This window comes from Clarias gariepinus, chromosome 21 (assembly GCF_024256425.1).
Source record: "Clarias gariepinus isolate MV-2021 ecotype Netherlands chromosome 21, CGAR_prim_01v2, whole genome shotgun sequence".
Lineage (NCBI taxonomy): Eukaryota > Metazoa > Chordata > Actinopteri > Siluriformes > Clariidae > Clarias > Clarias gariepinus.
Window position 1 is genome coordinate 26,531,010 of NC_071120.1, and position 23,991 is coordinate 26,555,000.

At 38.5% G+C, this 23,991-nt stretch overlaps 1 protein-coding gene across 4 annotated transcripts in view; it reads left to right on the forward strand.

Annotated features, from left to right (window-relative positions):
* The first annotated feature begins 885 nt into the window (after positions 1 to 885).
* Positions 886 to 23,991, forward strand: part of taok3a (TAO kinase 3a) — a 61,874-nt gene continuing 38,768 nt past the window's right edge. For 2 of the 4 annotated variants that reach the window (XM_053481112.1, XM_053481114.1), the window contains exons 1-2: positions 886 to 1,269; positions 4,992 to 5,052. The gene's annotated coding sequence lies outside the window, so the exon portion shown is untranslated. Of the gene's footprint in view, positions 1,270 to 4,426; positions 4,561 to 4,991; positions 5,053 to 23,991 lie in introns of those variants that run through there. The other 2 variants (XM_053481111.1, XM_053481113.1) reach the window with 1 other exon arrangement.

A 23,991-nucleotide genomic window follows, 5' to 3' on the forward strand; every position in this document is an offset into this window, starting at 1 on the left:
AAGACTGATATTTTACAAAAGATACAGGGATTTTAATGTTGAGGACTGGAGAAAAGTCATTTTCCCTGAGGAATCACCTTTCTAATTATTTGGGCGTCTGGACAAAAGCTTATACAGAGATGAAAAGGTGAGCACCACCACCAGTCCTGTGTCACGCCAACAGCAAAGCATCCTGAGACCATTCATGTGTGGTCAGCCTGGGGAGTGGGCTTATTCACAATTAATAATGTGTATAAAGAACAGTACAAAAACATCCTTAGGGGACAACTTCTCCCAGTCATCCAAGAGCAGACTGGGGACTAACAATGCCTTTATTCAGGATGATGGAGCACCTTGCTATAAGGCAAAGGTGATAACTAAGTGGCTTGGGGAATTAAACTTCGGGTCCATGGCCAGAAACTTGTGAACTTGTGGTCAATCCTCAAGAGGCAGGTGGACAAACAAAACCTCACAAATTCTGACTCAAACTCCAAGCATTAATTATACTAGAAAGGGCTGCAAACAGTCAATATTTGCCCCAGAAATTTGGTCGACAGTACACCAAGGGTGACTCTTTAAATAAACTGAAAGTAATTTTCAACAAAAGTCTTTTGACATGCTTCAGTATACCAAAGTGACTTCTGACAACAACAAAAAAAAAAAACACTGAAGAAGCTCAAACTTTGTGAAAATGTATCTGTATCATTCTCAAAAACCGTGCGCTCACCAGAAAGTCATTTATTAAGGCACCTTCGGTTTCTGGCCAGGAGGCGGCGCCCTCGCGCAAAGAATCCGCGTATGCGTGCGCGTGTGTAGGATGCGAGCGCGCACTCCAAGCCCGCTGTCACTCGGGTTACCTTCGCGCGCAGGTGCGATGAAAATTTGATGCGCGTGTCACTCGGAAGGCAGCGGCGGTTCAACGGCAGCGCGGCGACGCTGCGTCACGGCTTATTATTACCAGGATTATACCAGTTGCGTGTGAGTGTGTGTGTGTGTGTAGTGTAATATAAGTGTAGTATAGTATAGAGTGTGTGTGAGAGAGAGAATGCGCACGGTGATGGAGGCGGCGGGCTCGGAGACCCGCGTCTGAACCCGGAGAAACCGCATCCATGGAGAAGTTTACGGTGCGCGCGAGGCAGAGTTTCGGGTTACCGCACAGCGGGTTTCGCGTGATGCTGCGCGCGCGCGTCTTCGTGCGCGCGTGCGTGCGTGTCACCACCTCGGAGCTGGATTTGTTGAACGTGTAAGGTGATGGAGTTGCATTAAGCTCAACCTCAAGCATTTATACTGGTAAGGTCTCTAAAGAACTATGTTTTTTTTTTATTTTTTATTTTTTACACGTGTGTGCGTGTGTATAAATCGTACAAACGTGCAGTTTTGTTTGTATCTCTGCGGCTTTACGGCTTTACTATCAGCGTCATGTTCGAGTGGATCGGGCTCGATTAATGTGGTCTGGACTTACATTCACGCTCCACAAGTAAACACTCGAGTAGAGTTCTACACGTTCATCTATCTATCTATCTATCTATCTATCTATCTATCTATCTATCTATCTATCTATCTCTTCACATTAAGTGTATAAGTAGTGTTTAAAGTGTGTTAAGACATTTTACTACGGCATTCATGTCATGTGCTTAAGATAATTTTGTCTTGTATTATAAAAAATGTATTAGGTATAAATACAATATTTAATGCCTGAGGTGTTCATGTTAGACTGATAGATATCAGTTGATGAGGGGACGGACCACAGATACCAGTTGATGAGCGGACGGACCACTTTGAGATAGATTGGACAGGTGGACAGATGGACAAAATGGACCTGTAGACGATTACACAGATGGACCTGCAGACAAACAAAGGAGTGCCTAGACAAAAAAAAAGAAGGACTGACAGACATGTAAAGAGAGATAGATGAATATACTGTAGATGGATGGCCAGACAAACAGAGAGATGGATTTATGGACAAACAAAAGGACAGATAGACAGACACAGAGACAGACAGACAGACAGACAGACAGGCAGGTTGATGGAGAGACAAGCCTAAAGACTGATGGACGTGAAGACAAACAGATGTAGACAGGCAGGATGGATGAATGTCTAAGCAAATAACTGAAAGATGTACGCAGAGATACAGCTAGACAGAGGACAGACAAAAGGACTGACAAAAGTATGCACAGACAGACAAACAGACAGAAAGGTGGATCTTTTCTATCTGTCTGTCTCATTCACACGCTGCTAAAGTGTAAAAGTTTGTACACCCGCATTTATATATGTATATATATATATATATATATATATATATAATGACGTAATGGAGATGTCTCTCCAGTGTCGCAGGGAGTGAAAGTGACCATCATTGTAATATTAATCGTGTTACAACAGGAGTTAGACAAATAGAGCTTGACTTTTTCAGTCATTTTTATTTGTTTGTTTTTCACATTTTTTTAATCATAATATTTTATGTCTTTGTGTCTGTGTTTTTCCCATTCCTAAATGGAAAGGTTGTCTCTAAATACAGAAACAGATATGTCGAATGTCTGTTTATTTCCCTGCCCAGTTCCGCGAAAGGTTGTACGTTGAATGTTGTTTTTCCCCCTTGTTTTGACTGATTGACAGCAAACAGTTTTGTCGTAAAAGCCTGTTTGGATGTAAAAAGGAGTAAAAAAACAAAGTAAATAGCATCAACTTTTAGGTCACACTGTAAAGGCAGATGAATTAAAATAAACAATTTAGAAAAAAGGTAATGTTTAAATGTGTTAATAACGAGAACTACAGTGTGACATAGATGGTGTAATTCATATATAATAACAAAACAATTTTACATGGAAATGCATGATTTCTCAATGTAGGTTGCAAAAAATGGAAGTCCCTTTTTATTTGTCATTCAGGAAGCAGGGAAAAAGCAAATTGTTATGTTTAAAAAAGATATTATTATTATTTTATTTTTTTCATGTAGGCAACGTCAGTGCTATTGCTCATGGAAGATCATCTAAGAATGAGTCACGTCTTGCAGAAATAGTGTCTTACATCCCACATTTTTCTACATTTCCCAGCAGAACAGCAAGGAAATAACATCTCTGAATCCAATCACGCAGATCATGAGTAACACTTTGCCGTCAGGTGTAACGCTAAGATTTATTTTTAAATAAATCAGTGATTTATTTTCAAAGTTTATTTTCACATAAATCTCAAATATTTCCAGTATAAGTATCGTTTCTGGAGTGCTTTTTTTTTTACAGCTAACATGTTAAACATTGCAGGATTCCTTTCAGGAGATTCTTTTTTTTTCCTTTTCTTAAATATTTTTTTGATTATTTGTTTGATTATTTTTACACAATATTTGTTGTTTAAGTATTTTGTAACACTGATTATTGGCACGTAAAACTCGTAAAGAGAAATAAAATGGTCAAATTGTGTATGTATAAATATCAGTAATGAAATAACATTATTTCAAAAGTTTGGTTCTCACTTTCTGAATGTGATTTGAATAGTTTTGAGTAAAATGTTTAGGTTTAATTTTCCAGACAATCCCAAATGTAGATTTGATGTAGATTCTGGTGCTTCCTTTCTGACTTGGTCTGTCATCTTTTTGTAGGATGCATTTTATTTAATTTCCAGTCACTGGGTAGCACTTTTTAAAAACTTGCTTACTTTATAAGATTATCAGTTATGAATTGTGATTTTTGTGTGTGGCAATTCACATATCGGCAAACTGGCTCCAAAATCGATAAAAAAAACAGTCTTTACTTTCTGTAAAGAATTTGTGCCAAGATTTATGCCATTACATTACTGAAAAAAAAGCCTATTGCTAGTAGATATAGCCTATAGGTTCCTATGTGTTTAGAATCGTATTACTCATCGTCTATACTGCTTTATCCTGTATACAAAGTCGCGGGGGACCTGGAGTCTATTTCAGGAGACGGGGTACATGCTGGACAGGGTGCCAGTCCTTCCAAGGGGACACACACGCACATTCACACTATGAGCAATTTGGGAACGCTAATTAGCTTAATCTACATTTCTTTGGACTGAGGGGAGGAAACCCACCAAGCAGGGTGAGAACATGCACACAGACCCCAAGATGGGAATCGAAACCAGAACCTGGAGGGAGGTCCGAGGCGACAATGCTAACCACTACACCACCCCATTTGATAATCTAAGAGTGCACTCTTTTTTGCACTTGTTTACTGTATAGAGAAATCTCGTTCTATCTAAATATCGCGATACTACACGGAAATACAATTTACGTTTACTATATGAATATTTCTTTGAGGAAAGCCTTTTTGGAGTTAAAAAGTGAGTTTATAATAAACATGTTTCACTAAACACAAAGTCTTGTGGAAGTGGTTGAAAAAAATATCTTACAATAATAATAAAAAAGTAAATAAAATAGGGTAATGAAAGACAAAAGGGAAATAATGCTAATAATAATCCCGCTCGCGCTAATGTGACACACGTCACACACAGAGTTAAACATGGCGACGCGGGCTGAGTGACGGATTTAATTGAAGAGCTTTACAAGCGTTGCGTGGACAGAAAAGCGCTTTGGAGAACCCTGGGCTGTTAGGCAACACTTTTCGCGTGAGTTTGCCATTCGTTCGTGTTTGTTTGTGCCCATGTTGTGTTTGTTTTCGCGTTTATTTATTGGCTGTTTGTGTTTGAGCGCGGCGTTATTTCCGTGTGACAGTAGTAAAACGGGTTGCCAGGTTTGCTTAACCCCTCTTATCTTGCGTGAGTTTTTAAACCATTAAAATAATTAGGTTCTTCAATTATATAATAAATAAGTTAATAATTTGAAAACAAACCGGCAACGTTGTTGTCAAGACGGCAAAATGTTGCTAGATTAAAATAATAATAATAATAAATAAATAACCAGCTCGGAACAGGTGTGGAGGGTGAAACCTGGCAACCCTGTGAAGGTCTGAGTTCATGTGCAGGAAGCAGCAGGAGAGGAATGGACTTCCAATAAGTCCTAAAATAATCTTTATTACTGCACCTTATTCCTCATACAGGTGCATAAACGCCCTTGGAGACACAGGACATTACAGAAGATTTCATATTCGTCAAAACCAGGTGAGATACACTCATTTCATAATGATAAACTTTTTTTTTTTTTGCTTGACACATTGCTCAGATCACTTTCTTTATTTCACTCTCATGTCTTTCATGGATTATATGATGATATATTTATTATTTGAGCTTGGAGAATATTTCAGCAGGATTTTACACGCTTTGTTTGTTGTCTGTACAAGTTTTAAGCGGCTTTACCATTTAGCTTTCACTTCCTTATATCTATAGGCGTGTGCAGCTTTTCTGCTTTTTTCTACTGCGACTCCAGAACGCATTCGAAACCCTGATAATGACACTACAGTGTGGGGATTGTTGTTATTATTTTTAAATATACCATAGACATAAATGGCTGATTTCTGGTGTCATAAAGGTGCTGATAAATTTCTCAGACAGCAATGCAGCTACGAAGTTTTATATTATATTAATTCGTATGGTTTCTACAACAGTAACGGGCCGTTCATAGGATTGGACGATGCGCATAAAATTGTCAATTGAAAAAAAAAGAAACTGTATAATTGTCATCATGGTGATGAGCCATTGAGTTTATTGAAGGAACCTCCAGTGTCAGCACAGAGTTTTAACTGTAACATTAAAACAGTTTTATCCAGGAAACAAAGTTTCATCACGCCGACCTTGTTTCTGATAATTTTCCTGAAACCGCACCACGCACATGGGGTGTTTTATTTATTCCTTGCATATCATCCACACCATCTAAAAACATTGTACCCTGAAATATTTTGCATTGCAAATCTTCCTTTTTTTTTTTGTATTTTGGTGTGACGTGGCTTAACTACCTTAAGACACCTTATCGTTTCTGTAATGTGATAAACATTATGAAAGAAATATATTATTTCTACCACCTTGCATTTTTGTTTTTAATGCAAGGTGGTAGAAATGGACAATCATGATTACGATTGACCAACTTTCTCATTTGGCAAGCTGATTACCGAAGCTGTGAAAGAATGCGTGTAATGCGTCTTAAGATTTGTCAGAAAAGTTGAAGCTTATAAACAGAAATCAGATAAGGGAGGGAGTGAGTTTAGTCGAAACATGAAGCATGTGCGTGATATGGAGTGTGTGTTTGCGTCGTGCGGTCTGTGTGTTACAGTTTATGGCGCCGTTTCGAGTGAAATGCGACAGGCTGGATTGCAGGAAGAAGCCGTTAATATTGCGGATGTGAAGCAGCTATAACACCTTAAAGCAAAAGCCACAGGAACTTGCTATTAGACGTCTGTCTCTCTCTCTTTCTCTCTCTCTCTATACACATATACACACAACCACACAAACACGCAGTCTGTCGTTTCCTTTTCACTGTCAGTTCCGTCATGTTTCCCACAAACGCACGTAAACACAAGTGATTTTTTTTCTCTCTCCTCGTTTTACGACTCCGTTTGTGAGATTTTTACGAGTTACCGTCACTCACGTGCTGAGACTTTGGCCGTTGTGCCATCTGGACGACCTCTAGAGCCGTTAAGCCGTTGTGTAATATGAATTATCAAGCTGGCACACACTGCGTTCGTCATTAGCCACCACACTGATAAAGACAGGGTTAAAGGAGAAAAAACAGAGGAAAAAAGATATGAAAGATAAACCCTTCTGTCCTTGATCACATATTAGATCAGCTTTTCAATTATTATATTTTTTATTCAGAGAATAAAAAAAAAAAAATCCAATTTCCAATTGGAGCTGTAATGTTATCTGAATCACTGTTGAGGTGTAAATTCCACATTTGTCTTTTATTCCTAAAAAAGTTTTGGAATTTATTTGTAAAGTCAAACTTCACACTGCTGGCTTATGGTTCATATGAAAGCAGGCATTCAGAGCTTTAAGCATTTCACAGTTTTTCATTAGATGTACTTTCATTTTTTATTTATTTTTTAAATTTTATTGTGGCAGGTGTATGCAGTGTTAACATTTTTCTTAGTTTTTTAGTAAAGCTTTAGTTGCCCTGTCTGTTTTGATCTCTGTAGCTGTACTTGTACTTAAACCACACACACTCACTCGGGAATCTGCATGTCTTTGGACTGTGGGAGGAAACTGGAGAACCCAGAGGAAATTCCACACATACGCACAGACCTGAGGCATGAATCGAACCCTCGACCCTGGTGGTTTGAGGCCACAGTGCTAACCAATATGCCAGCGTGTCACCCCAAAAAAAACACATGAAAATTACTTACAAAATTTATTTGATTCCATACAAAAGTCTTTAACAAAAATACAAAATTTAACCCATGACATCGGATCCACAATACGTCCTTCTCACACATCCAGGAAGTCCAACATTGTTAAACAGCCAGATGACCTATAGTACAGAACCCGGAAATGTCAGCGGCAACAGCAACAATGTTTTCTGTACCATTTCTCAAATGAGGCCATTGGACTTGCAATCAAACATGTCCAATCTTTTCCACAAACTGGAAGTAAATGATAATCCTGGCAACTTTTAAACCTCATCTAGAGACTCCTGCTTGCGTTACACCAAGTTGAAGTGTTCGGACGGCTCTCTTCTTGCTAGGATTAGACCCAATGCACAATCAGATTGTTTTCTGTATTTTTGATACCAGAAAATAAGCTGGACCTAACCACATGGGGAAATTTCATGCATGCCTTAAGATGATGTGATGTTAGGATATTTGTGGTAAAGTAACGCTCTAATGAGCATACCTGGAATTTCATCTCACCTGTGTTCTTAACATAACTAGGCAAAAAAAGTTTTACTTTCTTGGTACAGTACAGATTTTTTTGTATACAGGTAGTCCCGAGTTACGAATTTCTGCAGATACGAATATACAGCAATTCTATGAACATATTGTAGACGCAAACAAATCGTGGATGTCGCTCATGTGTATTGTACAAAAAGTAGACACTGCAGTGCACCAGATGCTAATAGTTATTATTATATGTTGAATAATCCAAATTTTTGGATTCTCAACAACAACAAAAAAAACAAAACTCAACAACACAGTCCAACAAAACAGAGTACACAGTCCAATACGGTGGAAAACAGCTGTGAGACAAAATGGTGCCTGGGATTTCCCTTGTGATTTAAAGGCGCAGAGACCGCAATGTTATATTTGACATGTACTAGATTCATTCCAAAGGCACGGTTTTGGTTTTTGGTGCGTAGGGAGAGGGGACAGAGATTTAGTCGAGTGGATTGGTATGCTTTAGATTGTATATTCGTGTCAAGACTCACTTTGTTGGACTTAAGAACAAATCTGACTTAAAGTACGAATTCTGGAATGGAACTCGTTTGTAAGTCGGGGACTACCTTTATTTTCTTTGCATTGTTTCTTTTGTCTATGAAAATAATATAATGTAAATGATTTATCTTGCGAAATGTTGACAAGCAGAATATTTTTGATTGAAAATTTCGATTTAGTTTGGCAAAACAGTAAATTCAGTGGAAATTAGGACGAGAAGAAAACTGCTCACAACACTACTATTATCAGCATTTGACGATGATATTAATACTGAATGAAGTAATGATGATGATGATGATGGTTTGCATTACCTTAGCGCTAAAATTTTACGAGATGAGTTTAGACCAAAATAATTTAAATAATAACATGGTAATGATAACAGATCTTACCAAAAATAACTAAGTTCCACTCATTCACTTCCCGGCTTTTTCCCGTCACCAGCAGCTAAACACAGAGTCGCACAGAACACCCAACTGTGACTAATCTTATACTGCAGTGTGCGATTTGCAACAATAAAGGAACGAATTTTTTATAGCTTGTGTGAGCAGTCGATCAGTCACCAGCATACTGCTAAAAAAAAACAATAGAAAAATGAATTCAGTTTCAAGCCACGCCCCCTCACTCCAGTGGAGTGACAACAGTCTATCAGTTTGAGCTCCAAAACAGATGACTTTCTTTCCTTTGGTTCTGTAACATTTTTTGTGAGTGTGTGTGTAGTTACACATGGCAGTAGGAATGAGAATCTCGACTCGCTTCATGATTACGATTGAGAAGTTTTTGATTCCGTTCTGGAAAAACTGTGTCGTGGTTACAGCCGAAGGATATTGAGGCATGTAGAAGAAAACAGGAGCCGAACTCTGTCTCCTGGATGATGTCATTTATCAGACTTCTATCCAATTCGGGAAGAAAACCTATACCTGTGTGTGTGTGTGTTTGTGTGTGTGTAAAAGAGTGAGAGTGTGTTTTTGCATTTTACACACCATGGGTCAATCAGCTGCTTTTGACAACTGGTTAAGCGGAGACTCGGCTCATGCACACACACACACACACACACACTGCCAGAAGGCGTAATCAGCATACACACTCGAGCCTCCATGTACAGCTTTATCTAATCTCAGTGCGCAATAAAGTTCTCATTTTCAAGGAAACAGATTCAACTACAGTAATTACACATGCGCACACACACACTCAGACAAACACACTTAGACACACACATACAAAGTAAAACATGGGCGGTTTTATTTTTCAGTACGTTTCATATTAAGGCTAAAAATATGACTCATTTTTAAAGCTACTTTTATCCTACATAAAAAAAGGAAACATTGATTGTAGCCTTACAGTTTTTTTTCTGGTAATCGAGTCACCTCACGTTCGGATGTACGCTTACTGACGCACCTTTCCCAGAACACTGTTTATCTTCATTTTAAAATCGTTAATTAAAGAAAAAGAAGAAGAAGAAAAAAAACTGGTTGACTTCGTAGGATTTGATCTTCAAACATGAAAAAGTTTAGTGTGTCACTCAATGCTGGAAAAAAAAAACGTCATGGTGAACGTGTGCTTACATGTGCACAGGTGTGTATAAGCGTGCGTGTGTGTGCACGTGTGCCAGTGTGTGAAGAACCACAAGCGGGCCGGCTGGGGCCTGGCAGGTTCCAAGCTCGTTATAATTAAAGTTACTGATTAGGCTTCAAGGACAGCTCCATCGGAACATGCTGCGTGGGTGTGTGTGTTTTTATATGGGGATGTGTGCGTGTGTTTGTGTGCCTACCTGTACCTGGCCAATCAGTGTATTGCATTTTCATTTCCAGTTTGTTGTCCCCCCGATCCAGACTATCTGTGTAGACATTAGAGACTATTTTTAATAAATTTAATAGAGATGAACTGGTCGATCGGTTGCATTTTCATGGCGTTTCATTATGAAAAATCTCATGTGTTTAAAGCTGAAGATCTGACTTTCTGAGTGAATAAGTCTCAAACCCACTTATTACACACCAGTCTCAAAACAGCCGCTCAACCTGCACACTTGCTGTCAAGTTGAGTTTTGAGACTTCGGAGACGTTTAAGGCGGTAAAACATTGCTGTTCTTTTATAATCCTTCAGGTGGCGCACTCTGAACTCTTCCCACATTTTTATCCTGTGTGGTAGGAACGAATTATTTTCTGACTATTTTCTCAGAAATAATAATTATAGCAGGTGACCGAGGCATGTGCTGCTCAGTAAAAATGTAGCTTTGCGTTTAATTTAATGTAAAGTTAAATGCTAAACTTAACTTATTTAAATTTGACTTATTAACGTATTTAAATCTGCGTAAGAAAAGTTATGTTATAAGGAAAAAGCAACATTTAATTACTAATATTTTAGTAAACGGTTTAAAATTGTACCAAAATCAGGGGAAAATTTCTGAATATTTACAAAATAGTGATACTTATAGAATTGCAATTTTAATCTCATCGGTACGCAGGTATTGTGATAATATCGTATCGGGATGTGACTGCTGATTCCCGTCTCTAGTAGACAGTAGAGATCACCAACATATCATGATACCTAGGCACCAATTCTGTAATTATCATGATTTTATAAGCATCCAGGTTCATCATTATTATTTATTTATCTAGCTATCTATTAATTTATTTTTCTCCATATTGTTACAATTTTAAACAAATGTAGCAAATAAATTGCTCCGACCGTGCAGGATGCTGTACTGCATGAATAGTTTCAAGTGCCCCCTGGAGGATTACAGAGGAACTGCAACAGTTTACCTCAGGTGCAAGCGTATATAAATAAAAAGGTATCAAAAAAATCCTCTTCGGAGTAAGTGTAATGGTACATGAATTGTGACACAAAAGAATCGATATGTAAATTAATTTTACTGTAGTATTTGATTTAAATCAGTCCACATCGCTGTCGAGTTTTGCGTTCTGATTGGTCATAAGGCGTTAATTTATTTTCTACATCAGCAGCTCCGTTAAAAATACTGCTGCGACTCACTGTACATTATTCTTACTGTATAAACTGTGCTTGATGTCCCGTCCTTCTGTAAAAGTGTGTGTGTGTGTGTGTACACGAGAGTGTAAGTGATTTTAAGGAACGCGGGTCCCTGTTTGACAGCTGCGTTTCTTCTTTCTCCTTCTTTCTTAATTTTTTCTTTTTAATTCTCATTTTCCATTTCGGGTTCCATCTTGTCACATTGAAAATACGATACGGCTGCAGACGGCTGCAAATCCAGACAGTTTTTTTCTCACGGGTCACTTTCATCCCACGTGGCGTCTTCCGTGGCGTGAGGACTCCGCCCACATTTACAAGCACAAGGGCTCTCAGAAAGGCTTCATGAGGGTGAAATCAAATGCTCTGACCTTTTAAAGGCACCTGATCTTAGCCTGATTGGAAACCTCAGGGAGACTTTGGAGTACTTTGGTGACCTAAAACACCTTCCTAAGGTGCTTATTAAGGCACTAGAATAAATACTGGAATGTAAGCAGGTTTGTTATTTTTATTATCTGTCAGTGTGTGTTTCTACTGGAGATGATCTTGTATCTGTTCAGGTCCTCGTATATATAAACCTGAAGTAGGCTTGGACTAAACAATAAGGAGGTTTATAGTAATTAATTTTATTAATTAATTATTGAATTCAACCGCCGTGTCCTCTAATAACCCTGGAAACACTGCAGTGTGTGAATTCTGTGTGTGTTTTATTAATTTTTATTCATTTTAGGAAAAATAATCGTTTTGAAATTGAAAATCGAATTTTGTCTAAAAAAGATTTAATTGATTGGACAATTCGCCCAGCTCTAACACACAAACATTTTATATATATATATATATATATATATATAATGTTACATTATATATATATATATATATATATATATATATATAATGTTTGTGTGTTAAATCTTGTTTTTTTAATTTAATCAATAACAATATAACCAAACATGGACTGCCTATTGGGACTAAAAGTGCAAACATTTACAAACAAGTTTTCGTGTTATTTTAAAAACGGTAATCAGTACAACAACATGCGTACCTCTTTATGGGACGAATAAAGTGCAAACTTTTACCAGTCTTTACAAGTTCTGGTTATTCTAGCACAATATGAGGAATGGATAAAGTGCAAACTGCAGACCTAAATTACTTTTATAAAATAAATAGTTGTTAAAATTGGGAAAAAATTTATTTTTAAAGTAAAACTATTTTGTAAACCACATGCAACTTAAATGCTTAATAAAATCAAACTTTTTACAGCATTTTAGCAAGAAACACAAGCCTGTCCACTGCATCAGGCTTGAGACATGCCCTGTCACATCGATAAAATCGATTTTAATTTTTAAACATCGACATAAACCATAAATTCAAATGAATCAATAATAACGATTAATTGTGCAGCTCTAATATGTGTTTGTGTGTGTATAATTGACTTGACTCTAGCTCGTGTTTGCCCGTGTTTGGAATGATTGCAAAGCTAAATCCGAGGCCGCAGATTCGAGACCTAATAAGTTATTTCCTGTTGTTTAAAACCTATGTTACAAGTATTAAATTTAACAGAGTAATAATGCTACAATGCTTAAGAAGTCGGAACTCTAATATTATAATCTTACGTGTCCATATGTAAGCGTACAGTGTGTGCGATCAGTATTAAGTGTCCATATTCGGATACGCCATATGTGTATAGATGTGTGTCTCCGTCCTGAGTCTCAGCGTTAGTGTAAGTGTTAGTCATGGTTACAGGGTTTGGAGTAAAAACGGCCCTGATTTTTCCCGGGTGAGATGACTGACAAGGACAGCCTTCTCATCCAATCAGATACCGTTTTACAGCTTCTCAGAGTCACAGCTAGTGAGACTGAGAGGGAAAGCCAAGGCCCTGTGATGTGATGGAGAGATTACCCTGTTGATATGTCTGTCCTTCTGTCTCGCTGTCAACTTTTCAGTCAGACTAACGCTCCGGCTCTGTGTTTCTCTAATAGAAGGCTAATGGACGGGCATCTGACCGTCCGTCTCTCTGTCCGTCTGCCTGTCCATCTCACAGAAACAGAACATCGAGCACTAAGGTAAAGTGCTACAGAGGAAAGCGAGTGTGTTTTAGACACATAGTGACGCAGTGTGAGGATGCAGGAATCCTTTTCTTTTTTTCTTTCTCCCTCCTTCTTTTTCTTTGTTTCTGCCTTTCTCTATTTCCCATCTCTCATTTTCTTTCTCTCATGGTCTCTTTCTCTCTCTCTCTCTCTCTCTAAGTCTTCCTTTCTGACTTTTCGTTTTCCTGTCTCCGTCTCTGTTCCTCCTTTTCTCTTTCAGTCTCTCACAGTCTGTCTCTCTCTCTCTCTCTCTCTCTCTCTCTCTCTCTCTCTCTCTCTGTCTGTTTCTACCTTTCTCTATCTCTACAGGAATACTTTTTGGAACCATTTTTCTTTCTTTCTTTCTGTCATTCTTTCTTTCTCTTTCTCTCCTTTCTTTCCTCATCCTCATGTATTTTTTTCTCTCTCCCCTGTCTCTTTTTCTTCTTCCTCACACACGTTTTTGCATTCATTTCCATTCTCCCTGTCACTCCCTCACCCCCCCCCCACCCCCCCTTTTCTCAGAGGAGCGTGTGTGTGAGGTAATGATTGCTATTTTTAGCCTCCCCCCTACACTCACACACACGACGCGAACGCCCTCTGTTTCACCCATCCCGGGCTCCTGACATCATCCGCAGGTTATTTATAGCCCTTTATAGGCTTTATTTATGGGTTTTAATACTCCAACCACCCAATTTAACACCGGTGCATGCTGGGATGTTGGACGGAGTGGTGGTGTTTAAACGGATTCATCTGGCGAAATTGCTAATGTGACTAACAGAGCACGGAGGGTGTCCGAGGCATCGTGACCACACCAGCCGCTGGAGATGCTCGGTGCCTGCTCGGCTCAGAGCTCCAGAGATCAGCAGGCTGGAGGGGACGCCGCGTCACACAGTCACGTCTCGGCAGAGTTTGGCGGGGGGAAAGAACGTGGGCGTCTGGATCTCCTGTTTGTCGTTTGTTAGGAAGAGTTTTCAAAAGAAAACACAAATTAAAACACACACAGCAATAGTGACTGAAATTAAACTAAAGCAGGACACTGCGCTGCTTACATCATCATCATCATCATAATAATAATAATAATAATAATAAACACTAAGAGTGTAAAGGAAATCATGAAAAATTCACAAAATTATGAAATTGGGACAGAAAAGACATTTAAAGATTTGATCTGTTTCCTTTTAGGATTTATTTATTATTTACAGTCGTGACTGTAAGATCTCATAATAAATATCCCCATTTGTTTAAAAAATGTTGTAAGTGGCGCTGGGGGGCACAGACTTTTGTTATTTATGCTACACAACCGTTCTCTGTCTGTATCTCTCTCTATTTTTCTTTCTTTTGTCTCACTCGATTTCTCAGTCTCTGTCTCTCTTCCTCTTTCTTTCTCCCTCTATCTCCATTTCTCTTTTTTAGTTTTCTGTCTGTCTCCCTGTCTCTCTTCGTCTTTTTCTTTCTCCCTCTATTTCTCATCTCGTGCTTTTTCTTTTTCTCTCACTCTCTGCCTCACACAACCGTTCTGTCTGTATCTCTCTCTTTTCTGTCTCTCTTTTAACTTTCTTTTAAGTTTCTCTTATTCAGTCCATCATTATGTGTCTCTTTTTCTTTCTCCCTCTGTTTATCTCTCACTCTTTGCCTCTTTCTCACAATTTTTCTTAATATTTCATCGTCTATCTCTTCCCTCTTTTACTCTTGTTCTTTCCCACTTTCTCTTGCTCTCCTTGTCCGTTTCTCCCAGTCTTACTCTCTCTTTCTCTGTCTCAGTTCAGTTTAGAGGAGCTTTATTGGCATGAATGTTAACGAAAACTTTACATTGTTGCCAAAACAATTAATTATATTATAAATGACCATAAATTTACATTCATAAACCTATGTAAACATTATAAACATATTAGATATGAAAGAATATCATATTAGGTTAAAAAAAAATATATAAATATATATACGTCAATATTAACAACAATAACAACTATCTTTCTCTCTCTGTTTCTCTCCTTATCTCTTTCTCTCTGTTTCTCTCTTTCTCTCCCTCGATGTGCCGGAAGAGCCTCCAGAAGCGATAGCGTAAATAAACGGATAAATGTTTTCCGTTCTGTTAAGAGCCTTTGCCTCTATTGAGTCACCCCTGACTTCCACATTCAGTAATCACTTCCTGCTAAAGTGATGGCTCTGCGCTCTCACTTCCTGTCTGACAGGAAGTGCTGCTGCTGCTTATTCAGAGGTTTAGATCTGAAGCGGCTCTGTAGCAGTCGGAGACAGCTGAAGTGTAAACTGTGAGCGGATCATAAGACACTGTTTAAAACACACACGCACACACACACACACACACACACACACAGAATGAGATAAGTTTCCGGCACCTCTCTAAGCCGTGCCCTTTGTACCCGTGCCTTACAGAGAAGGGGGCGTGGCTTTCCTATCTGTCAATCACAGATACCGGGGGCGTGTGCCACATCAGGTTGACATGAATAACGTGTGGTCGGATGTGAACCATGAGAACACATCTGCATTTTATTTGTGTATTCTCTTGTCCTTTGCAGCACTCCCTTGAGCATTCAGGGCCAGTAAACACACAACCGCAAACACACACACACGCACACACACACACACACACACACACACACACACACACAGACAGAAATGCGGCCAAATGTTTTATGAACTCAACCTGACAGCGCTTAAACCTTACAGCATTTCAGTACCACAGCAGAGGGGATTGTGGGTATGCCTTGCACATGCACATACACACACACACACACACACACACACACACACACACACACATAATGGACCTTTCTTGGCATTGTGCACAAGAGAAAAATGTTGCCACTAAACACCTGATCCACTGTACGCTTAACTTTTTCAGGAAATGAATACCACAGTCTCTGATATGGGTTAAGTGTGTGTGTGTGTGTGTGTGTGTGTGTGAGAGAGAGAGAGATGTCATAGGATGGGTGTGACAGATACTGTCTGTCTTATAGTCTTTTTGTATTTTATCCTGATCCATTTTTATGAAAGTCCTTTCGAATGATATCACATTTTCTTCCCTTCATGTTCCTCCGCTTTTCCATTTTTTTTCTCCATTTATTTCCCTTCAGTTTCTTTTCTTTCGTCTTCCTTTCCTTTCCCTGTCCTCTTTCTTCCCTTCCTGGTCTTTTTCTCTTTCCTTTGAGATATCGTCCTTTCCTTTCCTGTTTTCTTCTTCTTTTTCTTTTCCTCATCCTGTCATTTTCTTTTTCCTTGTCCTTCTTTACCTTACGGTTCTCGTCCATTCCTTTTTCTCGTCCATGTCACATCCTGTCCAGTCGTCTTATTCCCTTTGTGTTCTCTTATTCCTTTCTTTTTTCATCTTTTTTCCTTTCGCCCCATCCTTTCTTTTTTTCTCTTCCTTCTTTCCAACATCATCCCTTTCCTTTCATCTTAATTTCATTTCCTTTCCCTTTCTCTTTCACTTTTTTCTTCCTTTCCCTTCCTTCTTCCTTTTCTTTTCCATCACTTCCCTTCTGTTTTCCTTCCATCATTTCTTCCCTTTCGATTGCCTTTCTTTCTTTCTTTCTTTCTTTCTTTCTTTTCCCTCCTTTCCTCGTTTCTTTTCCCATTTCCTTCTCTAGATTCCTTTTCCAAATTCCTGTCCAATTTCTGTTCCTTTCCTCTTTCCTCCTCTTTCTTATTCATCATCCATTTTTTTAAGTTTTTTCTTCTCCATACCCATGTTGGCTGTTATGCTTTTAAAAAAAAAAAAACCTTAATTCTGTTAATGTTTAGACATTAGTAGTATTATTTTAGTGGATTCTGTGTGTGTGTGTGTGTGTGTGTGTGTGTGTGTGAGAGAGAGAGAGAGAAATTTGTCATTGTAATTGAAAAAATTTAGATTTAGGTTTAGAGAAGATCCTCATCAAACCTAAATATGTGTGTGTGTGTGTGTGTGTGTGTGTGTGCATGCGTGCAAGTCTTTTTCCAAAAATAGGGAGTGATTTTGTAAACGTACATTACGTAAGAGGGCCATAGATACACGTGTCAAAATGCATGTGCATGCGCAAGATGTGATTTCCTGTGTGTGTGTGTGTGTGTGTGTGTTAGTGCATGTTTTAACTGCTAAAATGTCCTTATGTTCTCACAATAATAAAAAAAAACAGCTTTGATTAGATTTTACTCCGTGTGTGTGTGTGTGTGTGTGTGTGTGTACTGCTACCACACATACCACACATATAGAGTCCAATGAGCTTCCTACAGCATACTCATTCACCTCCTGCAGAGACACATCACCATTTACTCTCTCACACACACACACACACACACACACACGCACACGCCGCAGTGTATCTCAGTAGTCTTGATGCAAACAAACCCACAGAGTCGCACAGACACTGACATTCACATTCTGGCAGCTGCTCCGGAGCGGCGTGACCTAGAGGACAAATCGTGAACAGAGGGACGAGACGCAGTCTCATAAAGAGTTCGAATCAATTTAATGGATATAAAATGAGACGGCACTCGTCCTTGTCCTCGTCTTTGTCCGTGTCCTGTCCTTTCGATAATGCTCCCTTGAACACAACACGTCCAAGACACATCAAGGCGATTATCACGTGATTCTGATAAATAGAACATAGAACTGTATGTGCAGCGCGGACGTCGACGTAACATGTACAGCGACGTTGCATTTGTCCTACTCGGTTAAAAACTGTATCAGCAGGTGTGCAGAACAAAAGTACCAGGAAATGTGGATCGTTCCACTTCCTGTCACATGATTCCCTGGTAATTTGGGAGATCTAAATGCTAAATAGAAAAAAAGACAAGAAACCTGACTCGTCTCACACTTTCCTTTTTATACTCTTTCTTACACTGTTTGTTAATTTGTTTGTTTGTTTTTTTACTCATCAATCATATGATCAGACTACAGTCTGTCCAATGAGAGATAATACTTTAAATACTAACTGTATTTCCTATCCCTCTTTTCCTATCGGTTTCCTTACTCTCTTCTTTTCCTTCAGTTTAACTTCCTTTTCTTTTCCTTACTCTCTTCTTTCCTTTTATTTTCATTTTTTTTTTCTTTTGGTTTTCTTTTCCTTTTTTATCACCTTGCCTTTGTTTTTTTTCTTTTCCTTCAATTTCACTTTCTTTTTCCCTATCTCTTCCCCTCTTCTTTCTTTTCCTTTTAATTTATTGTTTCTGTTCATTTCTTGTTCCTTTCCTCTCCCCCTTTTTTTTCTATTTTACTTCCTATTTAATTTAATTTCTACATTCACATTGATTTCCATCTTCTTTCCCTTCTTCCCCTTTTTCTTTCCTCTTGCTTTCTCTTCACTTGCCTTTCCTTCCTTTTCATTTCCTTTTTTCTTGAGTTTATAAATTAAATTATTCATGTATAAATATTTACAGTATATCTTCACCTAATGTCTGCGCAGCACCGTGTGTATATAATTACGCACTCCATGATCTGTGCGTAGTTAAATAAGTGAAATACAATACGCGCAAACGATGGCGTGAAATCATTCAGGGATGCTTTTGTACATCAAATGTCACGTAGTGAGAAGGGCAGCGTGCGTCAGGCTCGGCGTCGGGCGAATGGAAATAGAAAACTGGACTCTGAACATGCGACGTTTGAAATAGATTTTTGTAGACGTTTCTGGAAATGAAAATATTAAGAGGAAAAAGACATGACGGCTAGAGTAAAGGCAAAAAGGAACATGAAATTAAATTAAGTAGAGAAATAAAAAAAAATAATAATACGGACGGGGAGAGATTTATGAAATGTTCTCGGATTTTTGAAAAAAGTTAAGAAAAAGTTTTATTTGTTTCATTTTATTAATTTGATTAAACTTCAAAGTATAACCAAATGGTAAAACGTCTCAAAAAACATGTTGTTTATTTATATATATTTTATTTTATTTTATTTTGGTGTGTGTGTGTGTGTGTGTATGTACAATGATTTAGATCAATATACTGTGGAGTTAGAGTACATAACCACAGGCCTTATTGATCAGTTCATGGTAATGAAGGTTGGGCAAGTAGATTGTGTGTGTGTGTGTGTGTGTGTGTCCCTTAAACTGACTTAAAGTCAAAGGTTTCTGTTGTACGTGGCTGTGTGGCTTTCTAAAAATCCTTGGATTTGAACATGCGACCTTCCAGGCACTAGATCACATGTTCTAGCTTTAACATTTCAATATGTCTGTATGATGATCGAGCTTAGTGTGTGTGTGTGTGTGTGTGCGTGTGTGTGTGTGCGTGTATATGTGTGTTTATAACAGTTCAGTGTAAGTTATTTAAAGCTGCTGTTACCTGCTGATGCTCTAGACTTCCTTTGTTTATGTTGGTAACTACACAAATTAAACACTACAACCTTTAGGCAGATAAAGAATTCCAGTTACAAGTGTAGCTTGTAAGGAATAAAACCACATCAATGTGTAGTGCTGTTTGGGGTAAAATATTTAAAGTTATGTTTAATTTTTCCTATAAAGCATGATTACAGTCTTTGTATTGTTTGAAAACAAACAGCATTTTCTAGATGTTACCCCTTTTTTTTCCTTTTTTTTTTCGAGAGTACATTTATATTTCAGCTCCTCAGAACAAGTTACTTCCTGATCTTACTTGCATTATAGCAGCTATAAACGCACATTTTCTCCCTGACGTAAATACTGTCCACCTGTGGAGGTTAATGAGGCTCAAAACAAACCAAAAAAACTAAACACTGACCTCTTTCAGAAATATTAACTAAACATATCTTAAGAGCATTTTCACCATTTCGGCTATATACGTCATCAGTCTAGGTTTCTCGCCTGCCATGTGGAAGACCCGGGTTCGATTCCCACTCGATGCCCAAACCTCAGACACTGGATGCAGTGCCAGTCCCAAGCCCGGATAAAATGGGAGGGCTTGGTCAGGAGGCGTGTAAAAACCTGTGCTGAGTTGTGTGTGTGTGCGAATCAGATGGTCCTCTGTGGCGACCCCTCGATGGGGAAAAGCCGAAAGTCCAACAGTCAGGCAATCAACAAACAAGTTTGGACACACCTTCTGAGTTCATGGCCTGTCCTGAGTATTTCTTCCTACATCGTAAAAACATGCAACATGAAGGTATCTAAGTATTCAGTGACATTAATGACGTGACATGACCTTAAACACTCAGAGAGCCATTTGAATCCGGTTCACTTTTATCAGAAAAGAAAACACCGGGAGTCTTAAAAGCCTTTAGACATCTAAAAAAAAAAATTTAAACATTTTGAACCCCAGAAAAGAAAAGAAAAAAGACACCGGGTTGAAGCTTACTTACAAATAAATACTTGATGTTTATTTAAGTTCTCTGTGTATTTATCAAGTAAAAAGATGAACTTAAATTGTCCACCTGCAGCAAACCAAAATTCTGTATTTTATTGGAACACTTGTACTGGAGCGTGCAGTCAGCCGTCAAGCCGGATAAAAAAAAAATACCATTTTATATAAATAGATTTATTTTTGATGAGAAAAAACTAAACACATTTTTTTAATGTGCCTGATTTGTTTCAGTGGAAATGATCTTTTGTGGTGCCGAGACTTTGATATGTTGAGTTACATTTTATCTTGTCAAAGCAGGTGAGTGTTGAGGGCCTTGCTCAAGGGCCCAACAGGGGCAACCTGGTGGTGCTGAGGTTTGAATCAGTACAACTCCTTGACCACCGAGCTACCCCCTGACCCCCTGTTAGTTATAAATACACACCAGGTCACACGAGTCCAAACTTTTAAAGGTTTTTCTTTGTTTCTCTCTCTCATGCTCCGTGTTTTGCTCTTCACACACACCAAGTATGCAAATGTCAGTTTGTGTTTTCGATCTTAACGCAGAGATCTGGGCTAGCCCATAGCCCGGGGCGCCATCAGGATCCTCATTTTCCAGTTCTTCCACAAAGCAACTGCTGCTGAAGGCTTTTCGTGCGCACGGGAAATGGTGCTGTGGGCTGGTAAGCAAGGCATCATGGGATGGGAACGTTCGCCCCTGTCTCGCTGAGATCAGCGTCTAGAGCGAGGACGGACGAAGAAATGAGGATGAGCGTTACACAGAGCTGTCTTAAATAAGCCGAGTGCTCAGCTTCTTTGACCTATATTAGTATATTAATCTCATCTACACCCACACACACTCGGACACACTCGCATACGCACAGACGCATGTCCCCGTTGGACCGTGATGCAGCTGTAGCTCTTTTTCTTATTTCCACACAGTAAACTAAAGGCTGAGAGACTGCATGCTGGTTTAATGATGACGCCCTGAGACACACACACACACACACACACACACACATCTATATTTTTCTGTCTAATAAAACGTTGTTGTTGAATTGGCGATTCTGATTGGTCAGAAGGTGTATATTATTGTACCATAGCAGCGTCTTTGATGGTGTTGTAGTTGTGACTCATATGTTTATTAATTCATTTATTAACTAACTAATGTGTTATATAAAACATCATTATTTCTGTAGTAACAGCTCCTTCATGGCAAGTTGTACGGTGGAAGTTGTCTCTGAGACATGTCTTTTTTTTTAATGGAAGGAGCTACATCAGTGACAGAAGATTTTGAGATGTTTAGTTTGATTAAAAACAACAACAACAACAACAAAAAAAAACACGTGGAGTGTTTTTACACTCTGGTGCGTTTATAATCCACCCGCCTTCTATTGTGTCTTTTGGTCTGATGTTAAAAAGATTCCAGTGTGAACACTACGCACACCAGGACGCTAGCGAACCAACACTGATGTTACTCATTACTCATTTTATACTTTGGTACAGACTGAGAGAACTGAACTACGGTGTGAACACATCCTGAAAAAGTTTACTCTCAAGGTGTGTGTGTGTGTGTGTTTAATAACTTCAAGAGTGAGTGTAAGGAGTGAAAATCTACATAATCTCTCTCGTGTTCTCGCACACGCGCGCACGGGTTTATTAGTTCTGGGTTTGTGAGAATCTAATGGAGTGAGTGTGTGTGTGTGGGAGTGAAGACACTGTAGTAGCACATTATCTTTGTCTTACCGAGTCTGTCGCTGTCTAATTCTGTCTTAATTTTACTTTCTAGCTTTTATTTCTGTCCGTCCTTCTGTCAGGTTCTCTCTCGATTGCTGTCTGTCTCCCTCTCAGTGTCTCGGCCTTTATGTCCCTCAGACCAAAACAAAAAGGCAGCGATATAAGCGTAAAGCGCTACTTACCAAAAGTGTAACATTTCCTTTCCGCGTTTGTTTAATTTTCTGGTTCCTTATGTCGGTCTAAAATTTTACACCTGAAGAGTAAATATTGGCACCTCTGATGATTTAAGATCTCCTGTCTCTGTTGATAGTAATTTACTCAAACTTTTTTATGAGTACAGGAATCATTAAAAAAAATTGCCCTATTTCTCTTGCACATGTAAAGGATCTAGAATATATGACTGTTTCTTTGTTTGAATTAAGTTACAAAAAAGATCAACTTTTTCTGTTATATATATATATTTTTTTTGATGTCTTGTGTGTGTGTGTGTATAGATAAATAGATGTACGTACTGTATGTATGTATTTATGTATGTATGTAGTTGTTTGTACATGTTCAGTCTACAGTTCCGTGAAGCTGATATTGGATTCGGTCCCTCAGTCTTATCTCTTATCAGTCAGGGGAAGGCGAGCTGACTCAGCGCCTGTGCGCTACTACAGATAGCTTACCGTTTATGTAAAGCAAGAAAACACACCCAGGAGTGTGTGAACTGGGAAGGAGGATTAAAATTAAAACTAACAACATATGTGTGATGTATGTATTGATGTACAGTACTGTACTGATAATGTCTCTAGTCTGAACACTCTCACAGGAAAAGGTCACCAGCAGTTTGAGCTGATACGCTTCCATAATTTCGTGTTCTGACAGTCAGGAGACACATCAGATTAATAAGCCTAATCACACCGTTCTAGAAAAGAATGTCCTCTTCTCACTGGGTAATCCAACATCATCAAAGGTCCAGGACTCAATTTTTCAGATCCAACCAAACAAACCAGAACCAGAAACGTACAGAATATACAACTGTAATATTACCGTTATTCAAATTAACGTCCCAGATCATCCAAGCCCAGGTTTTTGAGCAGAACCGGAGGTTCAACTACAACAAACTGTTTAGATCCTACTGAACATTCCTAAACACGTTTTCAAATCTTATCAACAAGCTAGTACAAAATGTTTAAATCCTTTTAAACAATCCAGAACCAAATGGTTTTAAAAAATCCAGATCCAAATGGTTTTAAAAAGTCTAGAACCAAATGCTTTTAGACAATCCAGAACAAAAACTAATCCAGAACCAATGATTCAGAGAATCCTTAACCAAACGGTTTTATAAAATCTAAAATAAAATGGTTTAAACAATCCAGAACCAGAAATAATGGTTTAAAAAAACCTTGGAGCCAAATACGTTTAAATTCACATAGTGCAGAACCAGAGAAACAACTTCTACCATTGTAGAACTAACGGTCCCAATCCTAACAAATAATCCTGGCTCAAAGATGACAGTAACAAGAGGTTTAAATCCTACCAAACAACCCAGAAATGAGGGGTGTAAACTACAACCCCATGTTCAGAACCCAAGATTATGCTTTTGCCATTTTAGAACAGAAGGTTTAAATCCCACAACATAATCCAGAAACCCTGCTTTAGTTTTGATTCAGTAATTAATACTATATTAATGAATCATAATTAATACTGGCAATATTAGTGTGTTC